Raw genomic sequence first — 12,690 nt, forward strand, 5'->3', positions numbered from 1 at the left:
TGTTTCAACTGTAACAGAACACCCAAAAATATAAGCTTTTGAAAAGCATGATAGCATTTTTTGAGGCTTTATGGCTTCAACTCTAGGACAATAAAAATTTGAACAATTATGATTAATTTACCTTACTCTGACAAGTAATTCAAGATCTCTAGTAAAATTTCCCAGTTGCAAATGCTTATGGTTACCTTTTTATAATAGTCTCCAGCTTGTTATTATTTATGATATGAAATTGCTTTATAACAGCTAATGACAAATATGTTTTTTTGAGTTTTGTTTGACAGATAAACTTTTATGTTCAAGACATAACATAATTTTATGTCTGTCTACATGGTCCTTGAAGATTGTCAATGATCGGTTTATGTTTGCATCAATCCTTAGAGAAATGATTAAATTGTATAGACATTTAAATCATTATATTAATATATCAGAAAGATAACCTTCAGGTGATATAAGGGATGTATAAAGATGAACTTGTTTACTTGAGAATTAGATACAGAGAAGTTAAAGTGGTCATAAGATGATTTGTTTAATTATTTTCAAGGCCTGAAAAGAGCTTTTCTTTATCTGAATATTGTTTAAGACATGACCAGATTAACAAGTGGTCATTATAGGAGGCTCTCTGTAATTGTAATTTTATGTTTGTACACTTACTAGGCATATTTGATACAATCTGGCTCTATATTAAAAGAAGTAATACTAGTAAATTCTTGGTATTATGTATCAAGTATACAAATTGGTAATGCTTTTTTCAATAAACATTTTGCAGGTCTCTGGTTATCATAATTTGTTTATTTTAAGAGTGCATTCTTAGATATTTCCAATTATGTGTTTATCTAGAACAATCACTGCAATGATTTTATTGTTGCAGTCAAACACAGTAATAATTTGCAGTTTACAATTGGTTATTTATTCTGTCCTAAGTCTGTTTCTTTTCGATTGTGATTTGGAAAAGAGAAAATGGTGCTCAAAATTTTTTGCCCACTTAACATAAATTGAGACAAAACATAATTGATGAAAGAAGTAATATGTAATTAAGTATAATAATTAATGAAATTACAGTAATAAAATAAGAAAACAAGCTAATATCTAAAACACATTTTAATGAATATTGGCAAAAAGTACCATTGGCAAAGTTGTGAATCTTTCCTCATTTTTCAGCTTAATAAAAATTAGTTGATTAGCTTGCTATTAAGAATATTTGGTATGACAATTTCTGACTTTGTTCTGGTAAATTATGCTTGTGGTAATCAAGTATGCACTTATTACCAATTTGGTATGACAATATCTCATTAACAGTTTAATTGAACAGATGGTATTGGCTGTAGTGTAAAACCTATAGAAATATACTAGAGTAACCTTTCACGCAAGTATTGTTAATGTGTTTATGTGCATTTCATGTCTCAAGCTGTATAACAGACCACAAGATAGTTTGGCATTAATCATAATCATAGAATAAATTGCATGTGACACAAGGGCTTGTTTTATCCTAGTTTATTTCAAATTAAATGCACAAAAATGAGCAAACATACACCTGCATGATGTTGTTATTGATGCCACTAGGTACAAAATACCTTCACCTATTTTTATAAAATATTTTTGGTATATTGCAAATATGCTAGATAAATCATTATAATGGCTAATTTTTAGGAAACATCTGTCGTACATTCTATTCTGAATGTGTTTACTTGGAAAACATTTGATCATTAAAAGTTTGCTTAATCTTAATTAAGATAATGGATTAACATTTTTTTTCTTATTTCTACTGGAACATTTTATGAATATGAGGTTATCACATGCTCTTTACAGTGTCTTGAAAAATAAACATTTGTCAGGTAATGTAAACACTCTTACATGGAACATAAGCATCCTGTGTGCTGCTTGGATTGGTGAGGTAAGAATATTGTTTGCCCTAAAGTGATTGCCTGACACTGTCTAGTTAATTATGCTGGTGAAATTAAAGATATATCTGTAAGATAAATTGTGTTTTAGTATAAGGGAATAGATAGGGATATCAAAGTACCTGATTTGATGTATTATACAGGATTATAGTGGTTACTGATATCTTTGATTTGATAGCGATGATATGATTGATGTAGCAGCAAGTGCTGAGAAATTACTTACACAGGGAAGACACAAGGTTTCTATAATGAGAAAGTCCATAAAACAATTATATTTTTTATGGAGAATGACTCCTTATTATAGATATTTTGTGATGTTTTAAAAGATATGATTATCTTTTGGAGAGGAAGAAAGGACACTTAATTGTGGAGCATTGTTTTCTTAGAATCCCAACATGCTCTATTCCAGTAGTCTTTACCAGAATGGTTGAGGTAATTATTCTACTCTATTTTGTTTGTAATATTTGATCACTAATAAGGGCAAGCATCTTATTTTGCTAAATTCTGATGATTTTCTGCTGTGGAAATTTTGAATGCTTACTTAAAAAAACAAGGTTTTGAGTATTGAGATTTGATAACAATTACCACCAAAAAGGCTGTAAAATTTTCTGAGCTTTATGTCCGAAACAAAAATGTATTTTGTTTTAAATTTTTATAGGCAGTTGAAGTTGTCTAAAAAAAATTTTAAAAAATGAAAAGTTATGATTTCTGTATGATTTAATCAGCTGATTGACTTTCTGTGTTATAAATAAAACCAAGAAATAATGGAAAGCCCTGAAAATGGTTTTAAAGAGATTTGATCTAAGACATCAATTCAATCTTCTGCCAACATTATATAATATATTGTATTTCTGCAGACACATTGGAGGTTCAATGTCTTCTATGGTACATTTATTTACTGTATGCAAGTTTTCTTAGACCTGAAGCTTATCAATGACTTGTAAAGAATAGCAATACTTTATGGTGCATGAACAAAGGTAATTAGAAATACTTGAACAGAATAGCTATACATATAGCTGATGATACAGTTTTTGGTAAGGTAGATTGGAAGCTATCATTTATGTTTGAATTTTCTTTCAATATATTTCTTAGCTAGTTTTAAATTTAAAAGTTTCCCTAAGTGAACAATTACCTTTTATTGGATGTAGAACATGTTTGAAGGTTTGTTATATACTGCTTAAATGAGTGTATATTTTTTATTAATTTGATTTTCTATGTAGATAAGAAAAGTCATCAACATTTTTGTGCTGACATACTTTAACATTTTGTTGGGACATATTGTAACATTTTTTTGGGACATATTGTAACATTTTGTGGGGACATACTGAAACATTTTTTGGAGACAGTCATACTATAACATTTTGTTGGGTCATTTTGTGATATTTTTGGGGACATACTGTAATATTTTGTGCAGACATACTGTAACATTTTGTGGGGACATACTGTAACATTTTGTGGGGACATACTGTAACATTTTGTGGGGACATACTGTAACATTTTGTGGGGACATACTGTAACATTTTGTGAGACGACATACTTTAACATTTTGTGGGGACATACTGTAACATTTTGTGGGGACATACTGTAACATTTTGTGAGACGACATACTGTAACATTTTGTGGGGACATACTGTAACATTTTGTGGGGACATACTGTAACATTTTGTGAGACGACATACTTTAACATTTTGCTAGGACATACTGTAACATTTTGTGGGGACATACTGTAACATTTTGTGAGACGACATACTGTAACATTTTGTGGGGACATACTGTAACATTTTGTGGGGACATACTGTAACATTTTGTGAGACGACATACTGTAACATTTTGTGGGGACATACTGTAACATATTGCTAGGACATACTGTAACATTTTGTGAGACGACATACTTTAACATTTTGCTAGGACATACTGTAACATTTTGTGGGGACATACTGTAACATTTTAGGTAAGGTAAGATTTTGTTGGGCATATAGTAACATTTTGTGCAGACAAACTGTTGTTATTGTTAGACCATGAACATTGATGACATTTAAGTTGAATAATAAAAGTCTTATCTTGGAAATTATTCAAAGATGCATTGTATAAAATATTCTAATTTGGAAATGCCCTTTCTTGAAAAGATACTTTAAGATGGTGCAAAAAAAATAACAAATATTTGAGAAAACTTAATATTTTTTGACATTGAGAAGTCTTCTATCAGATAAAACAGGTTTCAATCACAATGGTGATCTGTTTTAATTAACAGAGTAAATATGTAATGTGAAATATTCTATTCCCTGTGTGTTCTTTTTCACCTTATATCAGAAGACATTGTTGCTTATCATCAGAAGAATCTCAGGGAAAATATAGGAGAATTTCAATACCATGCATCCCAACACTTCCTTAACAAGATGCATATATGGTCCCTCTGGAGTTGATTGCCCTTTGATTTACACAGTTCCAGAGTTCAATTCCACAAAATTTGATTGATGTTCCCAGAATACACCTATTTTCCACCTCATTACTTAGAAATTGAATATTGTAAATTTTGTAACATTTACATAGAGAGGGAGAGAGGAGAAGACAAGCTGCAGCAATGGAAGTATGACTTATGTTCTACTCATTTTCTCTCATTGAATTGTTATGGTGACAACTATTACAATACTGTGAAACCTGTGCTAAAGACCACCCGACTAAAGAAAATTGTCCTTTGTACTAATATGTAACTTCATTCTGAATAATTGTCAACTACTGATGAGAATTCTGTGTATTAAAGACAATATTTTAAATATCTTTTTTCAACTGTAACAGAACACCAAAAAAAAAAGCTTTTGAAAAATATGATAGCATTTTTGAGGCTTTATGGCTTCAACTCTAGGACAATAAAAATTGACAAATTATGATTAATTTACTATATTCTCACAAGTAATTCAAGATCTCAGAATCTGTTACAATTTCCAATTGCAAATGCTTATATGGTTACCTTTAATAATAGTCTTCAGCTTGTTATTATTTATGATATGAAATTGCTTGTAAAGGGCTAATGACAAATATGTTTTTTTGCGTTTTGTTTGACAGATAACTTTTATGTTCAAGACATAATATGTTTATGTATGTCTACAATTTTAGTCATGGTTCTTGAAGATTGTCATTGATCGGTTTATGTTTGCATCAATTCTTAGAGAAATGATTAAATTGTATAGACATTTTAATCATTATATTAATATATTACAAAGATAACCTTCAGGTGATATAAGGGATGTATAGAGATGAATAGATATTTCTGACTTGTTGACATGAAAATTATATACAGAGAAGTAAATGGCCATTAGATTATTTGTTTATTTACAAGGCTTGAAAAGAGCTTTTCTTTAACTGAATATTGTTTAAGACATAACCAGATTAACAAATGTTCATAATTAGGGCCCTCTGTAATTGTAATTTTATGTTTGTACACTTACTAGGAATATTTGATACAATTAGGCTCTATATTAAAAGAAGTAATACTAGTAAATTCTTTGTAATATGTATCAAGTATACAAATTTGTCATGCATTCTTCAATAAACATTTTGCAAGTCTCTGATCATGATAATTTGTTTATTTTAAGAGTGCATTCTCAGATATTTCCAATTATTTGTTTATCTAGAACAATCTCAGTGTAGCAGTCAAACACAATATAAATTGCAGTTTATAATTGGTTATTAATTCTGTCCTAAGTCTTTTTTTGTATCTTATACTCAAAAGTGGAAAATGGTACCCACTGATTTATTGCACTTAACATTATGGTTTCCACTTAGATCAAAACGAAACAAAAATTGTTGATTCAATAACAGTATTAATAAGTATTTAATTATAATTGATGAAACAACAGTAATAAAATAAGAAAACAAGCTAATATCTAAAACACATTATTAATGAATATTGGCAAAAAGTAACATTGGGGAAGTTTCTCTTTCCTCATTCTTTCAGCTTAATAAGATAGTTGATTAGCTTGCTATTAAGAATATTTGGTATGACAATTTCTGACTTTGTTCTGGTAAATTATGCTTGTGGTAAACAAGTATGCACTTATTACCAATTTGGTATGACAATATCTCATTAACAGTTTAACTGAACAGATGGTATTGGCTGTAGTGCAAAACCTATAGAAATATACTAGAGTAACCTTTCATGCAAGTATTGTTAATGTATTTATGTGCATTTCATGTCTCAAGCTGTATAACAGACCACAAGATAGTTTGGCATTAATCAAAATCATTGAATTACATGTAATTGCATGTGACACAAGGGCTTATTTTATCCTAGTTTATTTGAAATTAAATGCACACAAATGAGCAAACATACACCTGCATGATGTTGTTATTGATGCCACTAGGTACAAAATACCTTCACCTATTTTTATAAAATATTTTTGGTATATTGCAAATATGCTAGATAAATCATTATAATGGCAAATTTTTAGGAAACATCTGTCCTACATTCTATTCTGAATTTGTTTACTTGCAAAACATTTGATCATTAAAAGTTTGCTTAATCTTAATTAAGATAATGGATTAATATTTTTATCTGATTTCTACTGAAACATTTTATGAATATGAGGTTATCACATGCTATTTACAGTGTCTTGAAAAATAAACATTTGTCAGGTAATGTAAACACTATTACATGGAACATAAGCATCCTGTGTGCTGCTTGGATTGGTGAGGTAAGAATATTGTTTGCCCTAAAGTGATTGCCACACTGTCTAGTTAATTATGCTGGTGAAATTAAAGATATATCTGTAAGATAAATTGTGTTTTAGTATAAGGGAATAGAAATGGATATCAAAGTACCTGATTTGATGTATTATACAGGATTATAGTGGTTACTGATATCTTTGATTTGATAGCGATGATATGATTGATGTAGCAGCAAGTGCTGAGAAATTACTTACACAGGGAAGAAACAATGTTTCTATAATGAGAAAGTCCATAAAACAATTATATTTTATCCATTATAATGACTCCTTATAATTTTTGTTTTGCGATGTTTTAAAAGATATGATTATCTTGTGGAGTCAGGAAGAAAGAACACTCAATTCTGGAGCGTTGTTTTCTTAGAATCCCAACAGGCTCAATTCCAGCAGTCTTTACCAGTTAATCATTCTTTGTCAAGTTGAGGTAATTTTTCTACTCTATTTTGTTTGTGATATTTGATATCACTAATAAGGGCAAGCATCTTATTTGCTAAATTCTGATGGTTTTCTGCTGTGAATGATTTTGAATGCTTACTTAAAAGAACAAGGTTTTGAGTATTGAGAAGTGATAACATATACCACCAAAAAGTCTTTAAAATTTTCTGAGCTTTATGTCTAAAACAAAAATGTATTTTGTATTAAAATTTTACAGACAGTAGAAGTTGTGTATAAACACAAAAAACAAGTTATGATTTCTGTATGATTTAATCAGCTGATTGACTTTCTGTGTTATAAATAAATTCAAGAAATAATGGAAAGCCCTGAAAATGGTTTTAAAGAGATTTGATCTAAGCCATCAATTAAATCTTCTGCCAACTTTATATAATATATTGTATTTCTGCAGACACATTGGAGGTTCAATGTCTCCTATGGTACATTTATTTACTGATTGCAAGTTTTCTTAGACCTGAAGCTTATCAATGACTTGTAAAGAATAGCAATACATTATGGTGCATGAACAAAGGTAATTAGAAAGACTTGAACAGAAAAGCTATACATATAGCTGATGATACAGTTTTTGGTAAGGCAGACTTGTAGCTATCATTTATGTTTGAATTTTCTTTCAGAAATTAGCAAGTTTAAAACTTAAAAGTTTCCCTAAGTGAACAATTATCTTTTGTTGGATGTAGAAAATGTTTGAAGGTTTATTATATAATTGAATTGAATTTTTGCTTGAAATTATCGTATATTTTTTAATAATTATACCCCCAAAAACGAACTTTGGGGGGGGTATATAGGAGTCACCCGGTGGTCGGTCGGGTGGTCGGTCGGTCGGTCGGTCCAGACGTCCGTTGCATTTTCCTTGTCCGGAGCATAACTTGAAAACTAATGGTTGGAATTCAATATAACTACATACAATGGTCAAGCACATTGAGAAGAAGTGCAGTGCACAAGAATCATAACTCTATCTTGACTAATTACAGAGTTATTGCCCTTTGTTACTTTTCCTTGTCCGGGGCATAACTTGAAAACTACTGGTTGGAATTCAAAACAACTTCATACAATTGTCAAACACAATAAGGGGAAGTGCAGTGCACAAGAACCATAACTCTATCTAAAGTAATTACAGAGTTATTGCCCTTTGTTGCTTTTCCATTGCTTTTTTTTTTGACTGTTGCATTTTCCTTGTCCGGAGCAAACTTGAAAACTAATGGTTGGAATTCAATATAACTACATACAATGGTCAAGCACATTGAGAGGAAGTGCAGTGCGTAAGAAACATAACTCTATCTTGACTAATTACAGAGTTATTGCCCTTTGTTACTTTTCCTTGTCCGTGGCATAACTTGAAAACTACTGCTTGGAATTCAAAACAACTTCATACAATTGTCAAACACTATAAGGGAAAGTGCAGGGCACAAGAACCATAACTCTATCTAAAGTAATTACAGAGTTATTGCCCTTTGTTGCTTTTCAAATGCCTTCTTTTTTTTGTCCGAAGCATAACTTGAAGACTAATGGTTGGAATTCAATATAACTACATACAATGGTTAAGCACATTGAGAGGAAGTGCAGTGCATAAGAACCATAACTCTATCTAAAGTAATTACAGAGTTATTGCCCTTTATTACTTTTCCATTGCTTTCTTTTGTCCGGACCATAACTTGAATACAAATTGTTGGAATTCATTATAACTTCATACAATGGTCCAGCATATTGAGAGGAAGTGCAGTGCACAAGAACCATAACTCCATTTTGACTTATTACAGAGTTACTGCCCTTTGTTTCTTTTCCTTGTCCAGAGCATGACTTTAAAACTACTGGTTGGAATTCAAAACAACTTCATACAATGGTCAATCACAATAAGGGAAAGTGCAGTGCACAAGAACCATAACTCCATCTTGACTAAGTACAGAGTTATTGCCCTTTGTTACTTTTCCTTTGCTTTCTTTTGTCTGGACCATAACTTGAAGACTTATTGTTGGAATTCATTATAACTTCATACAATGGTCAAGCACATTGAGAGGAAGTGCAGTGCATAAGAACCATAACTCCATCTTGACTAATTACAGAGTTACTGCCCTTTGTTACTTTTCTTGTCCAGAGCATGACTTGAAAACTACTGGTTGGAATTCAAAACAACTTCATACAATGGTCAAGCACAATAAGGGGAAGTGCAGTGCACAAGAGAACCATAACTCATCTTGACTAGTTATAGAGTTATTGCCCTTTGTTACTTTTCCTTGTCCAGAGCATAATTTGAAAACTACTGTTTGGAATTCAGTACAACTTCATACAGTTGTCAAGGACATTCAAAGGAAGTGCAGTGCACAAGAGCCATAAATCCATTTTGACAAAATACAGAGTTACTGCCCTTTGATACTTTTCCTTGTCCAGAGCATAACTTAAAACGTACAGGTTGGAATTCAAAACAACTTCATACAATGGTCAAGCACAATAAGAGGAAGTGCAGTGCACAAGAACTATGACTCTATCTTAAGTATTTATAGAGTTATTGCCCTTTGTTCTTTTTCTTTGTCTTTCTGGACTTATTACAGAGTAATTCAATTAAACTTCATCAATGGCCAACCACATTGAAAGGAAATGCAACATACATGAACCACAATTATCTTTAATTGCCCACAACCATAACTCTATGTTTCAATTCTTTTACAAGGTATTCTGTTACTAGTAACATCCTCATTTCCGAAGCAGACTTGTGGGGGTATTAATCACATTTACTGATAGTTCTAGTTTGATTTTCTATGTAAATAAGAAAAGTCATCAACATTTTTTGGTGACATACTGTAACATTTTGTGGGGACTTATTGTATCATTTTGTTCAGACAAACTGTAACATTTTGTGGTGACATACTGTAACATTTGTGGGGACATATTGAAACATTTTGTGCACACATATGGTAACATTTTATGGGGACATACTGTAACATTTTGTAGTGATATACTGTAACATTTTGTGGTGACATTCTGTAACATTTTGTGGGGACATACTATAAGATTTGTGGTAATATACAGTAACATTTTGTGGTGATATACTGTAACATTGTGTGGGGATATACTGTTTCATTTTGCGGTGATATACTGTAACATTTTGTGGTGACATTCTGTAACATTTTGTGGGGACATACTATAACATTTGTGGTGATATACTGTAACATTTTGTGTAGAAATATTTGCGGGCTTAAAATTTTCGTGATCTTCGCGCTCACAACATTCAATCCACGAAAATTATGTTTAGCACAAATATTTCTACACCAATAATTTTTCTTAGTCATATGTTCGCGCTTCTACACAACAATGTTTATCAGTGTGTTATATGCTTTCAAAACATACAATTTTATTAAAATGTTTATTGAATAACTGTGTTTAATTTTCAGTTAAAATCATTTATGTTTGTATTGTTTGTATTATAAATTCTTATGATATGTAATGAAAGCAAAAGCCGGCAAAAAAAAAGCATGAAATATATGCTGTATAACGTTACTGATGTAAAATGAATGAAGGCTGTTTGCGAAAACCATGGTCTTATTTTTCATCCGTATTTTTCACAATTCTGAAGTCTTGTAAGAATTTTCCTTATTTAATTGACCTAAGTGTTCTATGCGAATTAATGATTTTCTCATTTAGTAGGTGTGCAGTGCTCTGAAACTCTGTCTTGCCTAATTTTTGAATTATTGCCCTTTGTTTATTTTTACACTTTGAACTTTGTCAGGGACATAACTCTAAAACTATAAGAGGTATCAACATGAAACTTTGTAGGTAGATAGATCTCATTGAGTAGGTGTGCAGTGCACAAGAACTGTAACTCTGCCTTGCCTAATACTTTAATTATTGCCCTTTGTTTATTTTTACTTTTTATATGCCCGAAAGAATTTCGGGCATATTATGTTATACCCCCTGGCGTCCGTCTGTCCGTCAGTCCGTCCGTCCGTCCGTCCGTCCGTCCGTCCGTCCGTCTGTTAGCAATTTGGTTTCCGGAGCATAACTTAAGTTCCATTTGGCCCAGAGTATTCAAACTTCATAGGATGATTGCCAATATTGGGTAGAAGACCCCTATTGATTTTGGGGTCACAAGGTCAAAGGTCAAGGTCACTATTAGCTAAATACTGAAAATGGTTTCCGGAGCATAACTTAAGTTCCATTTGACCCACAGTATTCAAACTTCATAGGATGAATGCCCATATTGGGTAGAAGACCCCTATTGATTTTGGGGTCACAAGGTCAAAGGTCAAGGTCACTATTACCTTAATACTGAAAATGGTTTCTGGACCATAACTTAAGTTCCATTTGGCCCACAGTATTCAAACATCATAGGGTGATTGCCCATATTGGGTAGAAGACCCCTATTGATTTTGGGGTCACAAGGTCAAAGGTCAAGGTCACTATTAGCGAAATACTGAAAATGGTTTCCGGAGCATAACTTAAGTTCCATTTGGCCTACAGTATTCAAACTTCATAGGATGATTGTCCATATTGGGAAAAAAACCCTATTGATTTTAGGGTCACAAGGTTAAAGGTCAAGGTCACTATAAGCTAAATACGTAAAATGGTTTCCGAAGCATAACTTCAGTTCCATTTGACCCACAGTATTCAAACTTCATAGGATGATTGTCCATATTGGGTAGAAGACCCCTATTGATTTTGGGGTCACAAGGTCAAAGGTCAAGGTCACTATTAGCTTAAAACTGAAAATTAACTCAAGTATTAATCGAACTTCAGCTGTAAAATTTTATAGGATTAACAGCTTTATACCCTTGACATCTTGGTGTCCATCCGTTGTAGCATTTTTACTTACAAGATAACAACTTGATGGTGGTGCTTTGAAAACAGCAACTGTATATATACATGAATGTTCTTCAGCTTTAAAGGAGGATTGCTTTTTGAAGGAGGTAATACTGTATTTAATTCCCATGTCTTCCTCACTAAAAGAAAGAGTACTTTCGGGCATATAATGCTCCGCCTAGCGGTGCTCTTGTTGACTTTTGTCTGGGACATAACTCTATATCAACATGAAACCTTGTAGGTAGATAGATCTAACTGGATAGAACTGCAATGCTAAAGAACCTAACTCAGCCTTGTCTAATTTTGGAGTTATTGCCCTTTGTTCATTTTTACACTTTGAATTTTACCTGGGACATAACTCTGAAACTATAAGAGATATCATCATGAAACTTTATAGATAGATAGATCTCATTGAATAGAAGTGCAGTGCAAAAAAACAACAACAAAACTCTGCCTTGCCTAATTTTGGAGTTTTTGCCCTGGTAACATTTTGTAGGGACATACAGTAACATTTAAGTTGAGTTATTAAAGTTTTCTCATGGAAATAATTCAAAGATATACTGTATTAAATATTCTTATTTGAAAATTCACTTTCTTGAAAAGATACTTTAATATTATGCAAACAGCGATTTTAGAAAATTTAATATATTTTGACATTGAGAAGTCTTCTTTCAGACAAAACAGGTTTCAATCACAATGGTGATCTGTTTTAATTTACAGAGTAAATATGTAATGTGAGATATTCTATTCCCTGTGTGTTCTTTTACACCTTATATCAGAAAACATTGTCACATATCATCAGAAGAATCTCAGGGAAAATATAGGAG

The 12,690-nt window shown here is 31.8% G+C and overlaps 1 protein-coding gene across 3 annotated transcripts in view; it reads left to right on the top strand.

The window, feature by feature from the left end:
- The window catches only part of LOC132734574 (transient receptor potential-gamma protein-like), a 110,991-nt gene that overhangs the window by 8,088 nt on the left and 90,213 nt on the right, over positions 1 to 12,690 (top strand). The gene's annotated exons all lie outside the window — the stretch shown is intronic.

This window comes from Ruditapes philippinarum, unplaced genomic scaffold, assembly GCF_026571515.1.
Source record: "Ruditapes philippinarum isolate M1 unplaced genomic scaffold, ASM2657151v2 ctg7898_1_1_1_1, whole genome shotgun sequence".
Classification (NCBI taxonomy): domain Eukaryota; kingdom Metazoa; phylum Mollusca; class Bivalvia; order Venerida; family Veneridae; genus Ruditapes; species Ruditapes philippinarum.